Raw genomic sequence first — 10903 nt, 5'->3', positions numbered from 1 at the left:
CCAAAACATGACTCCAACCTCAAACCTCCACTAAAAGTCCAATAAACCCTAAACACGCCAGATTTTTCATCAAAAGCCACGAATGAATCCCTGGTAAATCAGTGAAAATTACGCAAAATGCCAACATATCGTAGTGTTAAAGAAAGACAAAATAATAATACTTCTTCTGCCCCCTGATCTAGATCCACTCCAAAATGTATTAAGCTCTTCCCTGACCTATACTGCCTCTTTCCCCCAAGTTTCGTGATAGTACGTCCTGCAGTTTTTGCTAAATCCTGCTTACTAACAGACCAACAAAAGCAGATGACATGCTAAATGCTAATGCTGCTTCATGGCAAGATTGCCATATAAAAGTTGACGACGTTTCCCCTACGAAGACGGAAAAAAGGGACGAGGAACCTTTGTGTGGACACATCCTGATGTTAAAAGAGAAACAACTGATTGAGAGATTAACGAGGAAAAAGAACATTTCCCTGTGACCGAGGCCTCGTGGCAGAGTCAAGGAAACACCAGAATCTGATTATTGGGATCAATATCAACAAAACAAGCCTGGCAGTGAGTATTTTCAGAGACGGCCTCCATCAGCCTCTTGACATTTAAGCATCCAGCAGAGTACACAGCCAGAGTTGTGAATTATCTGCGCTCCCCTCCATTGAACCATGTGTCACATAGCTGCAGGAGTTATGGGCCTATATTTACTCCAACTTCGCAGACGTCTATCGCCTCGTGGCTGAAAGGGAAGGGGCGGGTTGGGGTAGGGGGAGGGTTTGCCTGGGGGTCAAGATCTCTCCATAGGAACAGGCACAAAAATAGTCTTTTGCGTTGTTTCTAATTACGAGTGATGAGTGCCCCGCCTCATTAATCCTTTCCTATCAGCACTGGGCAGGCGGGGAGCACCAGAATAGCCCTGATCTTTGTGCTGCTGCACGCCGCTCTCCCACAAACCCTGCATGGACGTATTAGGCAAAACGGCACTGAGAGGAGGACCTACCTTTCATACACGCACACACAAACAGGTGTACACACACACACACACACACACACACACACACACACACACGCTCACAATCGAGTGTGTACATACTTGTGTGTGTGTGTGTGTACTGCAGGGGAGGCGGTGAAATAAAGCAGAGGATCTGTGAGCCTGCAGGACGGCTGCACTGGTTACCATCAAAGCTGCAGCCTGTGTCAGAGGAAGATGCACTCGCACGACATCTTTACCCAGGCCTCGCTAAATGTCACCACAGCAGCACTTTGCACTCACAACTCATGCATAAAATAATGCCGCTCGTGTTGAGCAAACATTATTACAGAATGTGCCACAATACGATACGGATTTAGGTTAATGAGAGTTTAATGGGAGCACAAATAAAAGCATGTAAGAATGCAGAGGACACAGGGATTTTTCCAGTTGCTCTACAACATGATTAGAGGGAGTTATATAATATATATATATATATATGTATGTTTTTTTTTCCATCAGTGACAGTATGGTTTTTCATGTTGGTTCAGTGGCGCAAAGGCAGGTTGGGATCGCCAAAATAAAATGATTAGAGGGATAAGAAAAAAAAATGATTTCACACAGATTATATATATGATGTGATGTAATTGAGTCAGGTTGAATTGCTCCATGTATCACTATTTGGGTTGTGTCTCAATTCAGGGGCTGCATCCTTCCGAGGACGTGGTCTACGCGGCCCATGAAGACCGCCTCCCTCGTGGGACACACAGACTGCGAAGGCTGAAACTAAATGAGCATTCTGGTCTACAGAGGATTTCTGTGATCGGCGTCACCAACTCGTCACGCCCTTATTGCTGTTGCCTGGCAACAGAGCTTAAGTTGGACTGAACATTTTTCTTAACTTGGTTTTCCTAACGCCTAGCGGTTGAGTTGGAGCCTGATGCTCGAACATCGGACGTCTTGACGCTTGCCGAAAAATGGTTCGTCTGAGATATCGCGTCTGGGATAGGTTGGGTCGGGAAGGACCATCCCATTGGAGCCTTTGTTTCTCGGAGATGGAAGGACGCAGGTAATTACAGTACCTGGACACGTTTGTTCATATATATTTGTGTGCAGGGGACATAATCCTGCGATACAACTATGATGCTACAGACTATAGTCAAATGTAAATAGTCGTGTCTTCATCTTTTGTGATATTTTCTGCCAGATTTTAGACTCAAACATTTTGGGGCACTGCATGTGTTGGAGGTCAGTGTGTTCAGGACCAAAGCTCAATTTAACTGAACTGTAAGTGCAGCCTTTCCCTCCAATGTGGAGCGACTGTGGCTTTGGGAGAGCAGAAGGTTGGTGGTTCGATCCCTGGCTCCTCCAGTCAGCATGTGGAGGTGTCCTTGGGCAAGCCATTACACCCCAAATCCCCCCTGACAACTGTTCCATCAGAGTGTGGAGGATGTGTGGTAGAAAAACTGCTGCGTATGTATGTGTTTGAATGGATAAATGTGATCGACAAGACTAGAAAAATGTGATATAAATGCAGCCCATGTACCATTTGTAAATCGTTTTACTGTAAGATGCTGCGCAAGATGGCAAGTTGTCCAACTGAGTTCATTTCAATCACCGCCTATACGTTTGCTTCTAACCAAGCAACCGTTTGAAAAAAGGCTCACTCCTCTTTTAAATTCAACCTGCCCTTTGCACAAGAGCCAGGTCAGTTTGGAGTGGAGGAACATTGGCGAGCACAGAGCTATAACCCCATCCAACACCTTTGGGATCAACTGGTACGTCGACTGTGAGCCAAGCTTTATTGTCCGACATCACTAATGCTCTTGTGGCTGAATGGGAGCGAAACCCTTGGACCAGGTTCCTTAAAAATCTGGAAAGCCGTCAAAGAAGAAACAAGAGTGGAGGAGTTTTACAACAGTGATCAACAATCACATGTGGGGGTCGTGTTTGTCCACATAGTGTTACATGGTCGTCATGTATTCGTTATCTACACTTCCACTAACTGTGACGTACGCCCAATGCAAACGAGTTCTGGCCTGTGATTCTGTGCAGTCAGCTCTGAGGTGGTGAGTATGAATTATCCTGCTGCATCACAAAGAGAGAGACCACAGGAGTGCAGGGCAGGAAGCAGTGACGGATGCAGTGAGATGGATAGAAGAAGAGAGTAGAAGAGGTCACGGCCCATTTCACACATCGCACCGAGGAGATTGCAGGAGGGCATGACACGGGCAGCCCGGCTATGTCTCCGCAAATAAGCAGATGCAAATGTGCCACCCGCGGCGGAGCTGAGGACGAGGGAAGGACGAGGAGCGAGGAGAACACAAAACCAGGAAAGATTTGACTCTGCAAGATCGAAATGATATCAGACGACGACGACGCCGGTGGTGCCACACAGAGGCCAGATACAAAATTTAAAAAATCATCCAGGAGCTGCTGAGTCGACAAGGAGTTTGTTATCGCTTGTGGTACGTGTTGGACTTTTGAGGAGTCGTGCCTCGATGCATATCAGCCACACACTGACCACTGCGCGAGACACAGGCCGGGGGAGGTGACGCCAAAACCATATGTCGCAGGCGTCCGTGTGAGCAGCTGCATGTGGCCTTGTTTGGGATTTATCAGAGTCACTTTATCAGAGGACAACACGTCATAATCATCCATATATTTACTCACGGCACTGTAATAGCTCTAATTTGCTGCATGATTCACATACAGTGATGGTGTAATGTATAAATGGAAACTTCAGACCATTCACATACCACCACCATAGAGTCACATACACTAAAATCCAATTACTCCCCAATTACACTCAGTAATGTAGAGGGAATATAAATATCAACTGACCTGTGAGATGATGATCAGATATTTCTAATCAGCTCAATGACTTAATGGACTTCTATCATGTCCTTTTCTAGTCTTGCACATGAACTGTAGCATTTTGCAAAAGTGCTATAGGATGAAACTAAAACAAAACTCGATAATCATGCATGGAAGAAGTGGTTTAACAAAACAGTCACGGCTCAAGGTTTTTTTTGGAACTTCACTTATTTGTTAGGCCGAGTGTATACGATGATTCAAACCAGTAGAAAACTCTGGAAAAAGTGCAAAAGTCCCAATGTGTAGAATCAGATCATGGCCGAAAGCTCTGGGGTAAAAGCTAGTAAGTGGAGTGATGGTTTGGTAAAGAATTCCACAGCAGCTGAACGGACATGGACCAAACTGAAAAAAGTCAAAGTACACGTTAAATACATTTTTTTCCAAAGATGGTTACTGCCATTTTAGTAGTAGTAGTAGTAGTAGTTCCCTCCCTTGCCAGCGCCATTACCGCTTTGTTCGTATTCAGGTAATTGACAGAACTCCCTGTACAGTGAGAAGGGAGTGAATGAGTGAGTTGTGATTATTGTAAATGACAGAACTGTGAGGAGAAGTGTGACCTCATAACGGAGCAGCAGAAGACAGTGGAATGCTGGGACATCATAGAGAACTGTGGTCATTAACAGTTTTGTGCTACTACAGTATTTTAAATTTTAAAACAAGTCCGACCTTTTCCAGAGAATCATTCATCGTTTATATTAAACATGTTCAAATGATATTTTTTCCATCTTTGATATTGAGATGAAACTGGAAGTGGAGCACAGAGTTGGAAAGTCTTTCTCTCTCTTGTTATATTGTATCGTCTGTAAATGCTGTTTAAAGGATTTAAAGGGGAAATGCACTCATTCATTCATTCGCTCATTCCCTCTTTGTTTGTCAATACCTGAAAGAGTCATATTTAAAGGAATACAAATAAATTACATTTAAAGAGATACTGGAATCAAGCTATCAAAAAAATAAAACCCATAATGGTAAAATATTATTAACACTTGAAATATTTCCCCTAAAACATTGAGACATGTTGTGGCTACAGTGGCTCTGCAGCTGTGACCTATTTTTACTTTTTTCTTTTTTTGGGGGCAAAGAGAGAACGCTGTGTGGATTTTTGTGAAAATACCGTTTCTCTGCATTTATAAAATCGTGGTTCCTGCAGCACAAAGACGACTGTTCCCCTTAAAAAAATCTAAAGCTACACCAGTGGATTTGGGAAATGTGTGTGGCTGAGCATTCCCCCCCCCCCCCCCCCCCCCCCCAACCTCTCCTCTGCTCCTCTTCTCTTTCTTCTGCTCCAGATAAGTTCTTTTAATTGCTGGCCTCGTTTTCGCTATATCCCCATAAATCACACATGCACGCACACACAGGGAAGAGAGCAGTGCACGGCTCGGCTCGGGCTGGTCACACCACCAGCCTGAGGGGGGACATGTTTGAAGGGTTTTTAGTTGCGTCATCATGTTGGAGGATTACAAATAGTCTGTACGCACCCACTTAACCGAGGACTTTTTCATTTATGCCTTTTTGGGGGAAAAAACTAAATCAAGTGACTTTGATTTAAATAATTCAAAACCACTTTTTTTTTTATGTTTAAAAATGTATTTTTGAAGAAAAAAAAAAGTTCCGTTACTTATTCTTCCCTCAACACTAAATTCAAACATTAAATTTGACTAAATTTAGGTTTTAACCCCCTTTAGACGCGATGAGAGAGAGAGAAAGCAGCCCCTTGTTCTCCTTCCTCCTCATCTTTCCACGTTGCTTTTTTTATCCTGGGAAACCCCCCGCCACAGTCTTCATGACACACTCAACCCACCTATTATGTTGCACTGTGGGGGGGCCCGGCGAGCCAAAACAATAATTTAGACCCCTTTTTACTGCCGCACTGATCTGCTGAGTGCTCGCACAAGTCGTCAAAAGCCACACGTTGCTCTAATGTTCGAAGTATCACGTTCAGTTTTCAGTAATGTTCACACAAAGGTGATCAAACAGTTGTGAGACAGTTAGTTTTGTAAGTATATTAAATTTGCTATTTTACTTCGGAATGACGGGATTTTTTAACACAACCTTCTGGTGCTGAAGTGAAAATACAAGTACATCACATTTTACAGAGTCGGAGACAAATCCTTTCTTCTCTTTTATACTGAGGCTATAACAGTGAGACATTTTCAGCTCAGGTGGAAGTATGGATTCTGAGGTCGGACATAAACCTGAAGGGACTTTCGGGTTTGGGTCAGGTTTGGTCACGCTGGCTGGGCTAGCTTGATTTTTTTTTAACAGTGCACGTTCCTCTGGAAAACATTGGACGTCGGGTTCTGACACAATCAACTGAATCCCTGTTGGGTTCGGTTAATTGTCTTTCGGGCTACAATTTCAAACTATAACTTTGGAGATATTGAACTATGGGTAATGTAGTTGATCGGTCTGAACCCCCCCCCCCCAAAAAAAAACCCCAGGACATCTCAACGTTTTGACTCGTGGCTTGTGAATGGTTCATTTTTCAGGCAACAGACAAGATGAAGTTTGACAATTTAAGTATTAATAGAGTCTGACCTTTTATACAGGCATGCATGGGTGTGGACATGTGTAGACATGTAAGTATATATATCACACACACAAATGTTTGAACAGCTATCTTAGTGAGGACACTCATTGGCATACCCTAACCATCAAAACTAAATGCCCAACCCTAACCCTTAACCTAAGTCTTACCCTAAAACCAAGTCTTAATCCACAAACAGTCCATTAAGGGGGGGGTCACAAAGTGAGGACCGGCCAAAATGTCCTCACTTTCCCAAAATGTCCTCCCTCCGTAGGTTGTAGACTCTAACTGGTCCTCACAAAGATAGCTGTACAAGCACACACACACACACACACACACACACACACACACACACACACACACACACACACACACACACACACACACACACACACACACACACACACACACACACACACACACACACACACACACACACACACACACACACACACACACACACACTTCTGTATGAGCAAAGGTGCAAAGTTGAGCTCGTGTTCGCATCCTCGACCGTCTCAGTCGTGGAGGTTTCATATGCAGTGAGTGAAACTCAATAGGTCCATCAATTACCTCTGTTTCCTTGGTGTCTTCACAAACAACAGCTGCAGAGTTTAATAAACTGGCCGTGCAACTCAATCGCACGGGTGAAAATATCACAGAGCATGAAAACCAGCAGGATGATGAAAAGTCGGCTCCTCTTCTTGTCAACTCTCCATCCATCTATTTGACACAAATCTCCTTCTTAGAATACGTGTGAGAATTTATTAGTATTCTCAGGCCTTTTGTTGTTTTGACGGTGTTTTCAGGATGACTGTGGCGTGGCATGTTGCCAGGGCACCGAGGAATGCTGTCGCTGTATTAAGTTGCTTCATTTTTGGTTGTCGGACAGAGGTAAATTTTTCCCATGGTAACTGGAACCTCATTCAAAACTCTGTCCTTGAATAGATATGAGAAGCTTCTTTTAGACTGAATTCCAGTCACCGGTTCACGTTTGTGCATCTGCTCAGGTCTTCACTTTACTTCAGCTCCGATAAAAACAAAACAGAGATATAAAGATTTAAAAAAGACAAACAGAGTAGAGAAAGACTTATGGAAAAAAACTGAAATGGAAAATCACAGTGAAAGTGTGACTGTATGTATTCCAGTGTGTGGATGGAAAATAAATGAGGGTGGTGAGGAGGGGACGTGATGAAGGAGACAGGAAACGGGGTGTTTCAGAAACAACCTCAACAAAGTCTAAACTTAGTGAAGCAGATTAGGTTATTTGTACTAAATTGACAGTTTTGACTAAACTTGAACTCGCGTAGAGAAAAGTTGATCATGGGAGTTGTTGTCTTCACCGCCAATTAAAAATCTACCTGACGTGACTCAGGCACAAATCATGTTCACGGATGAGGTAATGAATTAAAGTTTTATTTATGTTACGCAGCAAATGGCATCGAATAATCGAGATCCGTTTACCAGTAGACACTGTGGGTAAAAAACAACCGACTGTGTTTCAATGAAAATTCCTGTTACCTTGAAAAGAAAATTGTGGATTTCTACATTGCTGGATAATGTAAGTACACAAGTCAACAAAATGTACAATTGTTTTTAGACATTCTAATGAAGAATTGTTATAGATTCTATGTTTAAGAAAAAGAGATGCAGGTGTGTAAATGTGTCTTGATTGACCCAGGACTGAATTACTGATCCAGCCCCTGGTCCACAGCCTCCATATGAAGTCACTTCATATTTAATAACTTGAAAATCAAAGAGCTCAATTAAAAGACAAAAAACAACCATAAAAGATGATCTAAAATGTCCACAATGAGACGCAAACGCAGCAGATAGAGACACAGAAAGACAATAAAGACCATAAAACAACCAAAACACTCCTACATGCACTGCTTTTCCAGACACAGCCATCACGGGCACAGACTTCGGCGTCTTTTTGCCCCAAACCGCCGACATTCTGGTTAGTGGACAACCCGCTTTACCCCCAGAGCCACCGCCACCACGACGACAAAGAGACAGCTAAAAAGAGACAGACACACAAAGAGATGCAGACCTACAATAAAGAGACATAAAATGACCCCATGGAGGTCACATCATCTGTGATCATTTTGTGTCTCTTTCAGTACACAGCAGAAGCGGTGGGGAAATTTACCTTTCGGTTCCCAGAGGCATATTTTATCATAATCTGTCGGAGGTCTGACCACATCTGAAGGCACAAGAGTTGACCACTGAAGTCCACACACGAAGGTGGGGTAAAAAAAAGATGGTGGTAATAGTGAAGAGGTGGGGAGGGGGCACTCAAAGTTGTTTAACTATGACAATAACTGCTCATTTTCACTGTGTATAGTGGGCGTGAATGTTGGTTGTTGTAGGTTACAGGCCCCGAGGTGGAAAAGTGTGTGTGCAGGCGGTGGGGTGTTCCAGGGGTTTTTTCTTTGGTTGAAACCTTTTAGAATAAGAGATGAAATAAAGATTCTATGAAAAGTGGTGTAACAATGAGATAGAAGAGGAGGGTGTGAAAGTGAAAACACCGACGTCAAACAATATGTTCGTCCATGTCTGAGTTCTCTGTGGCCTCAAAAACAGGTTAATAACATATCCAGTCATTTTTAAAAAGAAAAAGTAGAGCACTGGAGTTTTAGGTAAATTTTATGCTAACAGCTCAAAGAGGAGTAAGTAGAATTACCGCCTCATGGTCGTCCGTCTCCGCCGAGCAGTCAAGTCACCGTTTAGATCCATGTCTGTCCACACTGGTGTGTATTGAAGACTGGAGGAATTTAATGAAACGTGTATTTTATCATTATAAAACATACAGATTATTGAGTTATGGTTAAAAAAAAACTAAGCCTGAGGTTTGACCACCACCAAATTCTATTTAGGGCTCAGAACCTTGGGTCCAATTGAACCTTCACTCCGGGCAACCTCGATGAATCCAATTCACAAAAACGTGAGGTTACGAGTTATGATGTCTGACAATCAAAATCTACTCAGTTCGTCTTTGAGCCCAAGTTAACGTTTGAACCCATTTTTCTCAAATAGTTCCCTTAAAGCAGAGATATCACGTTGAGGAGGCCAAAGAGTTTGTGAAATCACAGACATTGGCATTCGACCTTTGACCACAACAATCGAATCAGTTGATACACACGACCAAGAGAAAGTTTCCTTCAAAGTTGAAGGGATTCCCTCGAGGTGCTGCTGAGATGTGGCGTTCACAAGAGTGGGACGGACGGACAAGCGCAAAACACGGCTAGGACCTTTTTGGTCCTTTTACAGGATTTAGTAAAAATATGAAAAATACTGAATTACACGAGACGTAGGGTGAAAAACTGTGTCTGTGATAAAATCATGACTTTTGGCTCCAGACTCATTCGTGTGTGTGTGTGTGTGTGTGTGTGTGTGTGTGTGTGTGTGTGTGTGTGTGTGTGTGTGTGTGTGTGTGTGTGGTCTCTCCTTGCAGCAGGAGCACAATGAAAACTAACGCACAGTGACACATAAAACACATTGATGGAAACGTTATTTAACTTTTTATATATCGACTGCACCTACAGCTCAAATTCCTTCGTGGTCCCTCATGTACGAGAAGTCTGAGGGAGCTAATGAGTGGTTCGTTCTCCGGCAGCGACTTTGAGAAGGTTCTTCTTTTATTTCTTTTGCTTCTTTAGGTTCTCTGGTTTTTTTCAGAATGGAAACATCAGTGGAGCTGAATCAGGACTTTTATAAATAGCTCAGACTATGATAACATAACAGAGCTTCTCAGTGGGGCTGCTGCTGAAGCTCCCTGCAGCAACACACGCACACACACACACAGAGACACACACACACACACAGACCTGCACAGCAGGCATGATGGAGGACACTGCTTCCCTCTGGTGGACATGAAATCTCATACCATGGTATGTATTTCCACCGAGGATACTTGTGAGTATTTCAGTTACCGTGTGAATTAAAAAAAATCTTGTAATACCAGTCGCACCTCCAGTAAAACGGACTCAGGTTATTCAGACGTGTCAATCAGGAAACATGTCACTCTTCCTCCTACCTTACCCACCTGCATACCTTTATCAGATCCATGAATCATAACCTGGGAAATTGGTGAAAATGTATAAAACGCAGAGCAGAAGTTGTTTGACTGATGCTAATGATGCTGCTGCAGTCGTTCCTTGCTGCTGTGTGTTCTGTAGGAAACTGTCTCAGCTGTCAAATCCACACTGGATGTTTTTTTGGACAATACACAACTTGACCAGGGTTGAATCCACGTGTCTCCCTCCCTCCCTCCCTCCCTCTCCCTCTGTGTCATGACGTGTGTGTCGCAGCAGTCGTAGCAGCCCTCTGCTCTGATTAATGCATGTTTATGAAATGCTGCATTAAAGCCGTCACTGTCCTCCGTCCCTCTCTTGTTTGTGTCTCCGTCTGTCTCCTTGTTGACTTATCTCCCCTCAGAAGTGCTGTGTTGATATGACAGCGCTGGGCCCGGGGCACGGCGGGACAGGGGGACGCAGCGACGGGGCAATAAAAGTGTCATTTTTCACCTCGTTTAT

The sequence above is a fragment of the Hippoglossus hippoglossus genome, chromosome 24 (assembly GCF_009819705.1).
Source record: "Hippoglossus hippoglossus isolate fHipHip1 chromosome 24, fHipHip1.pri, whole genome shotgun sequence".
Taxonomy (NCBI): Eukaryota; Metazoa; Chordata; class Actinopteri; order Pleuronectiformes; family Pleuronectidae; genus Hippoglossus; species Hippoglossus hippoglossus.
Note: the sequence above shows the minus strand (reverse complement) of the source record.